General features: G+C 35.1%; 1 protein-coding gene across 10 annotated transcripts in view; it reads left to right on the top strand.

Moving 5' to 3' along the window:
• Window positions 1-14,289, top strand: part of FOXP2 (forkhead box P2) — a 410,750-nt gene that overhangs the window by 173,075 nt on the left and 223,386 nt on the right. Inside the window, exon 4 of one of the 10 annotated variants that reach the window (XM_085219219.1) lies at window positions 4,401-4,483. The exons of the other annotated variants lie outside the window; for them this stretch is intronic. The gene's annotated coding sequence lies outside the window, so the exon portion shown is untranslated. The remainder of the gene's footprint in view (window positions 1-4,400; window positions 4,484-14,289) is intronic. 10 annotated transcript variants of the gene reach the window in all.

Here is a 14,289-nt window from a genome sequence, read left to right as displayed (position 1 = left end):
AGCTCCTCTACAGAACTGCATAGGCTAAGTGCTTTGAAAAGCTCACCCTCTGCGCTCCCCACCCCTTCCAAAAAAGACAAAGAGAAAAAAGTAAAACCATCACTGAATAAAGAATTTCTGGTATAAGCTTTCACTCACTGTTTTGGGGGTTTGCGCCTTCAGCTTGTGACCTCAGCATCTGCCAAAAGTTAAACCCTCCTCCAGGCCCTGGAAGCTCCCAGAACTGAAGTCCTGTACCTGCAATGTGATTTCCTTCTCAAACCTGGCAGAATAAGATTTCCTTCAGCTTTTGAGTTCTTCTATTGAATCCTCACAGAAAAGAAGAGGAAGAAAACGTAGCGCTGTAATTTTGTGCAGTGTAATACAAACATGAGGTAAAAATGGGTAAAAGATGAAAAGACTTCCTAAAGAAGTGGATTTTAAAAAGGATTTTAAAAAGGAATTTGAAGTACAGGTTTTGCTTGGCAGATAAGAAAAAGGGAAGGCTTAGTCAGTGAGAATATGAGTGAGGAATGTGTTTATGCGTATTCGTTTTAAAATCTGCCTATCCTAATCAGCATCTATCATAAATCTAACATTTTATTTTATTTTTAATTTTTCCTTTTTTTTTTTTTTTTGTTTTTGTTTTTACTTGTTTGTTTTTTGTTTTTCCTGAGGAGGTAATTACCGGGTAGTGAGTGGGAAGTGGGATTGAAATTGAATCTTGGAATTGAAATTGAATCTCCAACCTTCCTCAACTATATAGTAGTGTTTAGTGGATTCTAAACAAGACTGCCTCGTGCGTGCTTTGAATGTGTGTGATTGGATTGTGGTTTTTGGAAGAAGTGTTCAGGAATCAAAGATCATTTATGCCGGCCTACGAAATCAATTAATCTCTAGCAGGAAAAAAAAAAAAAAAAAAAAAAGTTGCTTTTATATAGATTTCCTAACAAATTTTGGCATGTGTGGTGGCGGCTTTACCAGTTGCATCCTTCCCATATTTCAGGCAGTGACTAGGAAGTAGAAATTCCTAAACTACAGTGATCTAATAGTTTATGCTGATAATAACAGTTCCGGGCAAATAAGACAGCCAAGTCATTATGCTTAGTAGCTATTATCAGCTGCTCTTCTTGTTTCATAGTTAATTCATGGCCATTTTCATCATAAAAAAAATCATATCTTTCTGTATGTTGTATCTCTATGAGATCATTCATCAGCTAAATAAATCCATTCTTTTTTTTTTTTTTTGCCCTCAGATCTGTTTGTATTTATATATATCCCGAGCACATTCTGCTAAGTAACAACGATGAAATTCTTCTGTTGCCAAGACTCATTCTTGTGTTTTCTTTAGGTTCTCTTAGCATTTCTCCCCTCCTCCATCTGAACACAGGAAAACTAATTAAGTTTTCCTTTCTACTTTTGTAAAATATGGTTGCTTCTAAGGTTACAGTAAGAAGCGTATGTATAAAAAATCTTTCATAACCTCATTGCCTTTCTGAGCCCTCAGTAATGCAACCAGGCAGCCAGAGGCGTTCAGGCACAGTTGGACTGAATAAACGGGGTAGTCCAATCCTCTTACGGCTGCCGCTCTGAACTACTTTGCTGAAGTAAAAAAGCTTCATTCTTAAGTGTACAGAAACTGGTAATACTGTCTAGATTTCACTACTGTTGGACTTTCCAATTGTAGATTTACTCTGAGCACTGCCTCTTGTGGAGAAAAAATAGGTGGGATTTTTAAGTGACTGAAAAATTTCTTTTTCTTTCATTTTTTTTTCTCTCTGTGCCCTTGAGAACTTTTGGCTCTCTTTGTCAAGATTAAGTTACTGTCTGGAGGAATTTATTTGGACCTTTTAAAAGTCCATCTTATTTTTACGTGTGGCAAAGAAACTGTGTGTCAAGTTGTAAACCTTTTTGCATCTGTATTTACTTGCCTGTTTTTGGTCACCATGGAACTGGAGTATGCAGGAAATGGTCAAGTTAACCTGGGTTGTTTCTGTGTGATTGCAAGTTCGTAGCATTCATCACATTGGGACCAAGCTGTCAGTGGAGGAGGGCAGGGCATGGAGCGTGTGCTCTGTCTTCTCTTTATGTCAGCCAGATACAGTGGTTCTGGGTATGTTGAGATGGCCCAAGCAGTAATGCAGGTTTTCTAATTCTCATTTTTTAAGAAAGTGTGCAGATGAAGGAAACTATTGATTTCCTGAGATTTGTCACATTGCAGAAAATACCTGTGGCCAAGATTTGCTTACTTTAAATACGGGTAGTGTCTCCTTTGGAACTGGTTGTCTCCATGAACTGATACCTAGTTTTTCAGCTTGTGGCAAGTCAGTTCTAAAAGTTTAGATACGTCTTTTTCTTATTCATCTTGCCTTTTGTGGTGTACTGCCTGACAAGTCTAGTAACTACTGCTACTAACTTACATCAGGTCATAGCTCAGTGTGAGTCTCAGAACCTCCTTAAAGACTCTGTGTATCCCTTGAGAGTGTCACTTCCACTTGAAATGTGACATCTCTTTTGGAAAGATATCAAAGCTGCTTATAAAGATTTTAAAAAGTAGGTAATCTGCCATCTGTATTAGCAGTGGGTGCTAATAGGTTATTTATTTTCATTGTTTAAAATTAAAAAAATGTGACTTTCCCATGAACAGATTCAGTCAAGTAATGGCTTTCTACTGTTGGATTCCAGAATGTTCTTTTTTTTCCAATAAATGAAAATCCTGTTTACTTTTTTTTTGCATTATAAATGCTTGCAGTTGGTAAGCAAGTTATCACTTAACTCTTTGTTCTATAAATGAATTGGATTATAGTTTTAGCATTTTTGTTTGAGAGATACATTTTAGCTGTATATGCTCATATGAGTTATACTGAGGAAGATGAGCCCGTCTGTTTGATTGATATTTCCCATTGTTTTCAGGGTGAGGTCATCTGAAAAAAATTAATCTCTGATTTACAATGAAAGTAATAAATTTGGGACGATAAAAGTTCTTCAGAGAACCGACATTGTCTGACAATTTTCCACTTACAGTTTTCAAGATCTGTGTATTTAAACAGTTTTAATCCATGTAATGTAGAATATTGATTTTGTATGGTACTTGAAAATGTCATGCAAGATTAAATCTTATAGCAATCTAAGTGTGCTGTGACAATACAAGTTAATGTTATTAGCCAAACTTGTTATAGCATAAAAAATGGTATCAAGTTTAGTTGACAAGACTTACAAATGAATGAATTGTGCTATCATTTCTTAATTATTTACTGCTCGACCTTTCCAGAATTTATACTGACTTGATGTCAGCCTGACTGTAGTTTCTGAGATTTGATCTTCATAAACACTAGCACTGCATTAAGTTTTCTTGATTCTCTTGATCTTGTAGAGTATTCTAGGATTTGTTAAAAATCCACATTAATGTTTCAGTGAATTCCTTTAGCTTTAATTGCTCTCCAATGGGCTTAATACTTCTGGGGTATAAATTCTCTCTCTGGATTTTAATAAAATGACCTGCTTTTTCCCAAATTGAGATTTACTAAATGCTTACTCCTTCCCAATTACGTTTTTAAGAATTGGTTATTATTTTCTTAAAGCTTAAGGGTTTAATGTTATTGATATCTTGTAACTCTCTTCTTACACACCTTTCTTTTCTGTTAACCCCCACTTTGGGGATCTAACTGTAGTGTGGCATGGAGACCAGGCTTACCACAGTTTTAATGGACTTTTGTCTCCTGCTTAGATAAGATCAAATATGAAGCATAAAGCATTAACAGCATGTTAACGAGTACATCTAACTTTATTGTGGTATCTTATCTGAACCAGTGCATATAAGCATTTCCCAAAAAGCATGGTTAGGTCTGGGTTTCCTGAGATTAAGTGATGTGGTAGCAGAAAAAAACATGATTTCATCAGCCTTCTGCTGACAGTAGCTCAGGTTTTGTTAGTAAACCTTCCAGTTTGGAATTCTAGTTAGGTTTTCAGCTGCTTTTTAAGTGCCGTGTCACAGTAATGCCAAAAGAATGACTCTTTACTTTGGCTTCTGATTCTAAGTCAGTAAGGAATTTGTGGTTGTCAGACATGGAAGGATTATTGGTGGAAGAGAGAACGCTGTAAATTTTCATCTGGGTTAACGTCAGTCTTCTTACCTGAGTTACACCTTAATTCTGGCAGAGGTGAACAAATTTTGCCAGCTGTTTTTATAAGACGAGCATTCAGCAACGAGAAAATCATTCGTTTTGCTGGTGAGCCCCTTCTGTTGTCTGCTATACCATAGAGTTTGTGGTGGCCCACCTGGCTGATCAAAAAGGCCTTTTTTCCTCACAAATAGCCATGTGTTGAGTGTTGGAGGAACTGCCCATAATACAGAAGGAAGAGTTTCTGAGAGAAGTCTTTTGATTCTGAAATTTATTGAAAATTCCCTTTGTTGTTTGCAGGGAATTCCCTTTCACTGTTTGCAGGGCATGCCAGAAGCTCTGAGTAGACATTTGGAAAGTCTGTGGTCTATGGCCATTTCTGGGTAAGAAGGGGCCTCCTTTTAATTATGGTTTATTTTGTTTTCTGATCAGCTTTTCGATACCATACTGATGGTATCCTGCTGGGATTTGGTAATAATTTCCACAGGCATTTTTAATTTGGCAAAAGCCTATGCAGTGCAGGATATCGAGTACAATCTATTTTAGACCTAACATACAGGTACAAAAAATAGGCCTGATGTCACGGAAAATGTTATTTCTTCAAAGTTATTATGATAAGTGAAAGACTCGGTAGTTTTCAACTTGGGTTTGGTTGTTTAGTTTATTAAGGTGTTTAAAAATTAAAGTGATTTTAAGATTGATGGAATAGTCTTCTAAGATGATATACTGCCCATATCATACAATTGAAAAGGCAAAATCTCAAGATATGTAACAACATATCTGACTTGTATTGCCTTACCTAACATGCTTACTACTAATGGTAGCTTACATTTTATATCTCTTACAATAATTTCCATGAATTTTCACATGAGAGTGTGGCAAATTATATTGAGTAAGCACTAATTATTCTAAAAATTGTAAGTTAAATTAATTTTATTATGCAGAGGACAGTTTCAAAGGTACAAAAACAAAAGATCAATACTTTCTGAAGGATACCATATAGAACTTACATTTCATTATTTTGGCATTTTAAAATGAAGAATTTTATTGTGATATATTACCTCTAAATACTTCAGAGTATGAGCACCATGTTGTATATATTTTTTAAATAAAGCTGAAGTCTGTTTTATGTTTGTCTGCCTGATTTGTGTCTATCAAAGTATGTATTATCTTCAGAAAAGCTAAAATATACAATTGATTTCTGCTAGAATAATATTCTTCCAAACATTTTTAAGTTTTTATTCTAATGCTAGAAGTATTACATAAACATTTTAAACTAACCCTCTATGTTGAAGATGTGTCCTGAGAGCCATGGAATATTTAATTCTTCTGGGCTTGTTGGAAATTAAACTTGTGTAATGTTAATTGTGTAAACTTCTGCATTAAAATTACTTGTGTGTTACCAGAGGAGAGTCACTTCAGATGTTCTTAATGACCATTTGAGATGATGAGGGTTTGACAGTGCCTTTTACTGAGAGATTTAGCTGTTGCAGTGTAATTTTTGCAGACTACAGTAAGGCTGCTATCTAATACAGCTTTTGAAAATCAGTTATTTTAAAGAATTTTATTATTGTATAGCATGTGTACTTAGAGAATATTTTTTTCTAAATATGCTGTATTTCTGGAGCACAGCTTACTTTTGGTCATTAATAGATTTTCTGTTAGTAAGCTAAATGGCTGTGATATTCATCCCTACTTACATGAATATTGGAAGCACAAAGTGTGTGGTGCTAATAAGAAAGATATTTCGTTAGTTTCAGAATTTGTAAATAGTTGTAGAACTCTGAGCATTGACAGTGCAATAATTTTACAATCTAATTGCTTTCACCTGTTCAAATAAGTAAAATGGATGGTGGTAAAAAATATGCATACGTTAGAATGGAAAATAGTTGAACACATATCCTGAAGTATAGGACTTTCTTTTTCTTTTCTTCTGTCTGAGTGAAGTGTCTGTTTTGCACTGCTACGTCTTCTAAAAAGTCTGTGTTGCTTTTGAAAGCCAACGATTCTGCAGTGTGCAATATTTCAGGGTAGCAGCTACTGCAGAGTAATGAGGCATGGGAGCAGCTGGTATTAGTTTATTTCAGAAGCTTTGTGTCTAATTCTATTAATCTACCTACAGATGTAAATGTGCTTTCTACTTTATGATCTAAGCATCAAACAAATAATTCATAATTTTAAAATGGTTAAATGATAATTTTTGCATTTTCTTTGAATTTTCCTGTGAGATACTAATACTTTGTGAAGTAAATTTTGAGTGGCTACAAAAAGTAAAGCAATTCTTATCTAAGGAAGAGAGCAAGGAACTTTTATAGAAAGAGATGAATGTTTGTCACTGAACCCTACTGAATCTAAACAAAGAAAGAGATTACCTAATAGTCTTGCAATGCATTTGAAGTACAGTCTGCTATTTGTTTGGGGAGTTGAATGGAATATATGTCTCAAAATATTTCAACAGCAGTAGCCAAGTTTTTCAGAGGATAGATTCTAGCATTACTGAATTACTGTATCTTTTCTTTTTCCTGATCAGAACTCATTATTATGCAAAAATAATTTGAGCTTTTTTCTACTTGTATATAATGCATTTTAGAGCTAATTTAAACTGATGATGAATGACTTTATAAGGGATTTTATGCTGTTTTGTGTTTTCATTTTCTACCCAACTGGGTCTATTAAGTGAATAATTTACATCCTAATTGTGAAAAAACTCACTTTCAAAGTCTTCAGTCTTGTTACTGCAACAATCAAAACAAATTTCACAAAACACACTTTTCCTTGTGCAGAAAATAAGTAGTAATAGATAAGAGTTGAAAATAATCCATTTTTCTTAAGCTAGAGTGAAAGCATAATTTCAAAGTTCCAGCTAAGTAGTTATTTTCTTTCAGTTTATTTATTTATTTATTTTAATAATTAAATTATTTGTGGATACTGAATGGAAACAATAGTGCTGTAATATTTTTTTAAATGCTTGTGCAACTTACACATGATAATTTTCTCAAAACTGAAAGGCATTATAATTGCTTTTTTTTTCCTTTTAATTTCATTTCATTATTTATCAGTTGCTACCATTCTCAAAATTGCATTTCAGAAGTTATTTTTACAAAAAAAAAGATGTATTTTTCTGAATTCAAATTAATATAATGTGCAAATTAATGAAATAATACCTAAAATAAGAAATACATGCCTTTAGATTTAAATCTACGTATTCTTGGATATACATGCAATCTGCTTTATAAGAGTATTCTTTATGTTTATTTAGTTTTTCAGATATGCTAGTTGATCTGACTAGTTCTGAGATAGAAATGGCTCATCTTAGAGATCTAAGTATTCTCTCCTATGATAGCAGGAGGTTTGAAAGTACAGAAAATCCTTATTATCCTACATTCATTACACTGAATTTAAGTTAACAAGTTATTATTTCAAATTACTACAATTAGGAATGTCCTTGCTTATTTTTGGTAAGAAGTAACAAAATAACTTTTTCAATTTGATTAAAAAAAAAAAACAGATACAAATATGCTTAAGCAGACTATTGAATGAAGATGTCGTGAAGCACCTACTGTAGTTAAATACTAATACATTTAATTTGGAACTGGGCTAGTGTCAGTGTAAAATACAACTTCTACTTAAACAGAAAATCACAAATCAGCAACAGCTTCTGCTCAAAGAATGAAACCGAGTCTTTTCCCACAGAGTTCTGTTCAGGTTGCTGTACCCAAATAGCACTTGTGACAGCTTGCATTTCTCACTGTAGTGTGGGGTTTGTGGTGTTTGTGGCCTGTGGTTTAAAGCTCGTAGTCTTAAGTCTGGTCATCCAGCGTTGATTGGTTCTGGCCTCATTCTACTGTAGGTGGTTTCAGTAAATTCTCTCAGGCTTTATTACAAAAATTGTTCATAAAGTAATTGGGAGATTTCCTCTGAGCACTCTACATCAAAGGATGCTTAATTGTCCCGACCATGCAAGAAGAAAAACAAGATGTGAAGTGCTCAGTTTAATTAGGCCACAACTTTATTAACTCAACTGGGAACACTACCCAGCAATAAATGCAGGTCATTGTTCTTTCCTTGATCATTGCTGTTTTTGGAGGACTGCTGTTCACTTTCCTCTTCCAATCCCAGAGGTGGAACCTCACCATTCTTCCCTCGTACAAGCACTAAGATGGAGGGATACGGGAAAGAGGCGCTTCCCTTTTGATACCATATGGCTGGAGTCATGCAGCTTTCCTTTGCCTGTCCAGTAATTGTCTCTTAATTCCTCATTCAAAACAAATAGGCTGCAAAACAAATTGAGTTTGTAAACTTGTTAACTAACACTTATTTTAGCAAAGTGCTGCTAAAAAAAAAAAAAAAAAAAAGGTACTAAGAGTATGATAGGCATCAAAAATGTTCCTGTATGTTTGTGCTGTTTTCTGCAGTGTCAGTTGAAATTTTTAAGTAAATTGCTACTCTTCCTTGAGAAACTATATAAGGAATTTAAGTGACTTGTTAATGTATCTACATCTGCAGCTATGGCTATGCTTTGCAGTGTATGAGCTCTTAGTGCAGGCCTGGACAGCTATGCCATCCATGCTTCTGGGAAGAATACAGCTGCTCTGATATGCTCAGCTGGTACAAAGAGCCTGTACAAGACTGGGGAATTCAGCTTCTCAGGTTGGCTCATAATAAATGTACAGTCGAGCTTTATTACTTCCTTAAATATTAAATAATCTGTGTACCTACAATTAGTGAAGCTCTCCCATCATGTGAAAATAAATACCTATTTTATTATGCCTTCTCTTTTAATAAAGAGGTGCAAGAAATAAATACCAGTAGTTTCTGAAGAGATTCTTGAGATTTTAAAAGGACAGACTGCACCCTCTAAAGAGGTATAGTGCAGGAACTTTCCATGGTCTACTTTTAATAAACAATCAAACTTTCATACCAAACATTTTCTATAAATTCCCAGTTTCTAATTAAAAGTTTGTTTTGTGGAAAGAACTCCAGGTGGTATAATTAGTGAAATACATTTTAATGATAAATCTTCCCTGTCCTATTTTATTTTAATAACAAAAATGGTCCTATGCATTTGAAATGCTCCCTATGGGTTGTATATAAGAGCTTGGTTAATTAGCTAATCAACTTACCCACCTTACCTTTTAAAAAGTGTCCTGTTTCACAGGTGTAGACTCAAATTTTATTTGGGATAGTGGAGATAAATAAAGCCTGTGGTGCTCACCCTCGCCTGCACCAAGAAGAGATTTTGGACTGTCCTTTGAATGTCACTTTCTTAACAGGCACATCAATCACAAGGGCTTAGCCCCTGGGCAGCACTGCCCGTCTTCGAGGTATTCAGTGCCTCTTATGTCAGGCCTTTCCAAAGCATAAAGACCTGGATGCTAGAGCATGACTAAAATATCGTTAACTCAGCCTCTTAGGACCACCATTTTCTTCATTCATGATTTACTTGTTTTTGTCAGTTTTTGAGTTGCAATAAGTATATAGCTTTAATGATACTCTATTCCGGCATTTATCTTCCTTTTACATATTCTTACTCTGTAGTGCCAGTTCTCCCGAAGTTTTAATTCCAGTAAGTGGTATGCACTGACCAAAAATGCATGTACATGCCCTTTCTTTTTATGTTCTATTTAGAAAGATCTTTAATTTCTGCTTCAAGTGGTCCACTTATCTATTCAGGAAAGACAAAATACTATGGAGTCATTCTGTGAACATCATATATAGTATTAGCATAAACACCTCTTTTGTAAGTTGTCAGCTGTTCATCTATGTAAAGAACTTTGTTTAAGTTGAAAAGGCTTTTGTATGTTTGGATTTTTCTTCTTATTTAATTCCTTCTGTTTCAAAGTAAGACATAGACACACGAGCACAATTCACAATTTAATTAATGTGCTTTAATTTACCAAAGAAGCAAAAAGGATTTTATCTGGAAATCATTTTTCCACATGTTATTTTCAGGACTATACCTGTGTTTTAGTTTAACCCTTCAATTATTGTTAGTTTTCTGCTTTTTTTTTTTTTTTTTTTTTTTTAAGAACATTCATGACCTGTGTCCTTTCTACCATTTTTAAAATTCTCTTAATTAATGTCTGTCTGAGTGTTGGCACACAGTTAGATATTCTTCAATTTGTTCCCTTTTTTAGGATGATTTCTTACACTTACAGGTGCCCCTTTTGATAGGTATGTACCCATTGTCCACTTTCAACTCAACTAATTCAACATTTTTTACTGTCAGAAAAGGATAGCATACCTAAGCTCATCTGATCAGCCATTGTCGACCACCAGAAGTCTTTGCAAGAGCAAAGCATTTAGCTGTCTAGCATTTCTTTATGGTTTGGCTAGTGTAGCTGCTAGACAGAGCTTTAGGAAAATATTTTACTTTCAGAGGCGAGGAGAGGACCTGTAAGAACATTTACAAAATCTCCTCGTATTGCAGCAAGGTGGATTATATTGCTTTGAGGGAGTTAACCAGTCACCAAGCATTTTAATTCAGCCTTAGATTCATTGGAGTTATTTCAAACACTGATAAAGGAGGCATTATTGTTCGGGTTCTGGAAATGCTTTCCAAGATGATAGAGATGGAATATTAATTGTTGCAAAAGCATATCAGAGAGTAAGTGCTGGGTAGCTTTTGTTGGTGAATGCAGTCATTTTAAATGGATGTTAACTACATCCCCCCTTTCTTCCTGCTCACATTTCTCCTCCACGTCTTCCTTATTCTGCATTATCAATCTCAAAGATCCCATTATAGACAGTGTTTTTCTCTGAAATACCAGAACACTGTAGCACTGACCAACATTATTGCTTTTCTGCTGGTTTTCCCATGGTGCTGCCCTATTGACTTCATTCTTGAGATTCAAAATCATACATTTCAATCCAGGATGTCTAGCATTACTGCCATCCGCCAAGCAAAAGAACAAAATCAATTCACCATCTTGGGCTTTGATCTACTTTCGAAAATTAAGAAGTGATCTCTAAGTGTTCTGCTATATCTGTGTAGCTCACAAGCTGTTTGAGGCTACTTTTACTCAGATTTGTAACACTGACTCATCTGATTCAAAGCAATTACTTACAAATGGTAGTATTCTGTATTTTAATTTGTGCTAATCTGCAAAGAATAAGGGCAATGTATTTCTCTGTTTTGGACAACGGGATCTGTTTTTATGGAGTCTTTATTTATCCTCCAGATATGCACTGGCCTTATTTTTTCTGACTGGAAAAAGAGCTTCTGTCCTTCTGAACACTGTTGACAGGAATGGAGTTACAGCTATTCCTGTTATTTCTGGTATTCCCAGTTTACCCTATGCTTCACTGGCTTATGAAGCATTTTACAAGCTACTTTGGCAGAAAAAAAAAGGATGTGTATAATGTCTGCATTCCAGAGAGCTAAAAAATTACAACAGATTTAGCAATAACCTCTTCATGAAGTTGCATAATTATGAAAAATACCTGCATAGGTGAATGCTCCCTTTGTAGAGTATCTATGCAAGATAAAGAGCCTCAGAAATTTGTGACGAAGTTGGAAGGTCTTCTCCAAAGAAGGAGAAACCAAGCCCTTGTTGATTAAGCAACCTCATGTGAGGCCAGAGTGTAATGATCAGTATGAATTTACAGTCATGAATTCATCACAGAATCATGGAATGGCTTGGGATAGAAGGAACCTTACAGATCATCCAGTTCCAACCTTTCTGCTGTGGGGCAGGACTGCCTCCCACCAGCTCAGGCTGCCCAGAGCCCCATTCGACCCGATCTTGATCATCTCCAGGGATGGAGCATCCACAGCTTCTTTGCTCAGAGTGTGAGAGTCTTACCACTTTCTGAGTAAAGAATTTCTTCCTAACATGTAACCTAAATCTCTACTGATGCTAGTATGGTCAAGAAATGTAAGTAAATGTTACTTGTGTTTCCTTTAGAGCAAAGGGTGTTATTCTTTTGTAACTCAGATAGAGACATTTGTGTTTTTTGCAGTGCCCTCGCTGATACTGGTGAGCCCCTTATTGTTACCAAAGACTGCTTGTGGTAGCAAAGAAATACATTTCTTTATTGATCTGAGGCCTGTTAGGGTTCAAAGATACAAGTTTATCAGTCCAGTAGGCTCTGTGACATATAAGGAATTGTAACCATAAGAAGTAGTGCTTCTTATTGCTGGTCTTCTGACCACTATTAAGTCTTGTAACTTTCAAGCGTGACCTTCAATGATCACAAATGTTGGACACTTAATATCCTCAGTGATAATTAGGGATATTACCTTTCAAGGTAGCAGTGGCCATTTTCTTCTTGTTGATGTCTACTTTCTGAGAATCAGCTGAATACCAATTTGCTGGAGGAGTCAGCATTTTATCCTAAGCTACTCTAGGTATTTGTTCTTTATCATTTGCTTGATCATTCTAATAGCGCTAGGATATGATGTTATCAATGATAAATGAAGTGAGGTACTCTACCAAAATTCTCCTGTGGAATTCATAAGTTATTATCAGGCATTATCTGTTACATCTCCTAAAAGCAGAATATTACTGTGGCATTACGTATCCTCTTGTCATGCTGAGTGAAAAATCAGATAATTGTTTCGTGGGATTAATTAACAAACATTTGCTCGATACTTATTTGTGTATATTTATGTAGTATTTATGCTAGAGATTTGTAATCTTTGAAGCCTGTTATACTTTTCCCCATTGCATTTTAGCATAACTTCGTATCTAGCAGTCAGGTTTCTGTTGTCATTACCTGCAGTCGATAAGATTTAGGGGAAACTGTGTCTCTAAAAAGAATACTGTTACACAGAAAAATTTCTGCAGCTGTGCTCCACCAATGTAAAACGTTGTTTAAAAGATACAACAGTAATGAAGATCTGATTATTTTCATTTTTTCCATTTTTAGGTAAACCTTTCAAGAGTAAAACTCAAATTCATGACTGTTTGTGTTTCAGATAGTCTCTGTATAGTTTTTCAATTTTGACTAAAGGTAGGAAATTGAAAGTTAAGGTTTCTAAGCTTTCAGTATCTGCCTAGCTTTCTAAATCTGGCATCTGGATTTTAATATGATCGTATAAATATACATGTTGGGTTTTTTTTAGAAAGATGAGCAGCAGTATCCATCTTTGATGTCTCTGTGGCACAACAATTTTGGCACAGACCATGTTCTGGTTAATAACACCTTTGTCTTTCTGTTTAGTTAAGCCTCAGAAGCTCTGTCATATTTGAAGGAAATGGGTAACACATTTGGGAGATACTGCTGGCTGACTGATAGGCAAATTAGGACCATGCAGTTCTCATATGAACCTGGACTTAGATATATGTGACCCTTTCAGACAATTTTGACTACTTTCTTTTTCTGGTCAATGCATATCAGTTCTAATTGTTTTTAGTCATGTGGTCCAGCTGACAAACCTGAAAATAACCTGAATAAGGTTCACCTCTTACTGACACATTTGAATACATATGTGAAATCATAAGTGTGTCTGCACTTGGAGTAGGTGACAAAGTTTCCATTTGTAATTAAGCCCTACAGAAATCAATAGCCAACTAAACCTGGAGAGTGATTTTGCTTGCTCTTAAGTAGGTATGTAGGATGGAATTTATCTGCCTAAACGCAAGTTTTCTAGTGTCACTAGATGTGTCTGGATATCTAAGATGTCCACTGAGGATTAGTAAATCTAGCATGGAACCAATGCGAGAAACCCTGTCCTTCTGGACTGATAGATAAAAATTGGCCATCATTGCCTAGGTCATTTAAACTAATAACAGATGCCTGTATTTAGGCATCTAACTAAGAGCCCTTGAGAATTTATGTTTTCATTTCTCAGAAATTGACTCCATTGACTGTATTGATTATAGAGGAAAATACCGATTTTTCTCAGTTGTAGTAGATATTAGAATCCAAGCATAAACATGACAAACTAAATTTAAACGTTTTATGTGAATCCTACTCTCTTGTTTTCTCTCTGAAAATTAAAAAGTCCAAATAATGCAAAAAGGTTTTTTTTTCTTTCTTTCCCTGATAATTAAACAGATTTTTAATCAAAATGGGTCATTGCTCAACTTTCCAGATGTGTTAAGGATGCTTGGACTTGAGGCAACAAAAAGATTGGGGTTTGTCTACACAAAATAGATCAGAAAGATGCAACTTGGATATTAAATTTTATTGTATTAAAGTAAATGCTGAAGAACTGCTCACTGCCTTTTTTTTTTTTTAATTC

This window comes from Meleagris gallopavo, chromosome 1 (assembly GCF_905368555.1).
Source record: "Meleagris gallopavo chromosome 1, MGAL_WU_HG_1.1, whole genome shotgun sequence".
Classification (NCBI taxonomy): Eukaryota; Metazoa; Chordata; class Aves; order Galliformes; family Phasianidae; genus Meleagris; species Meleagris gallopavo.
This window is presented reverse-complemented; position numbering and strand designations above follow the sequence as displayed.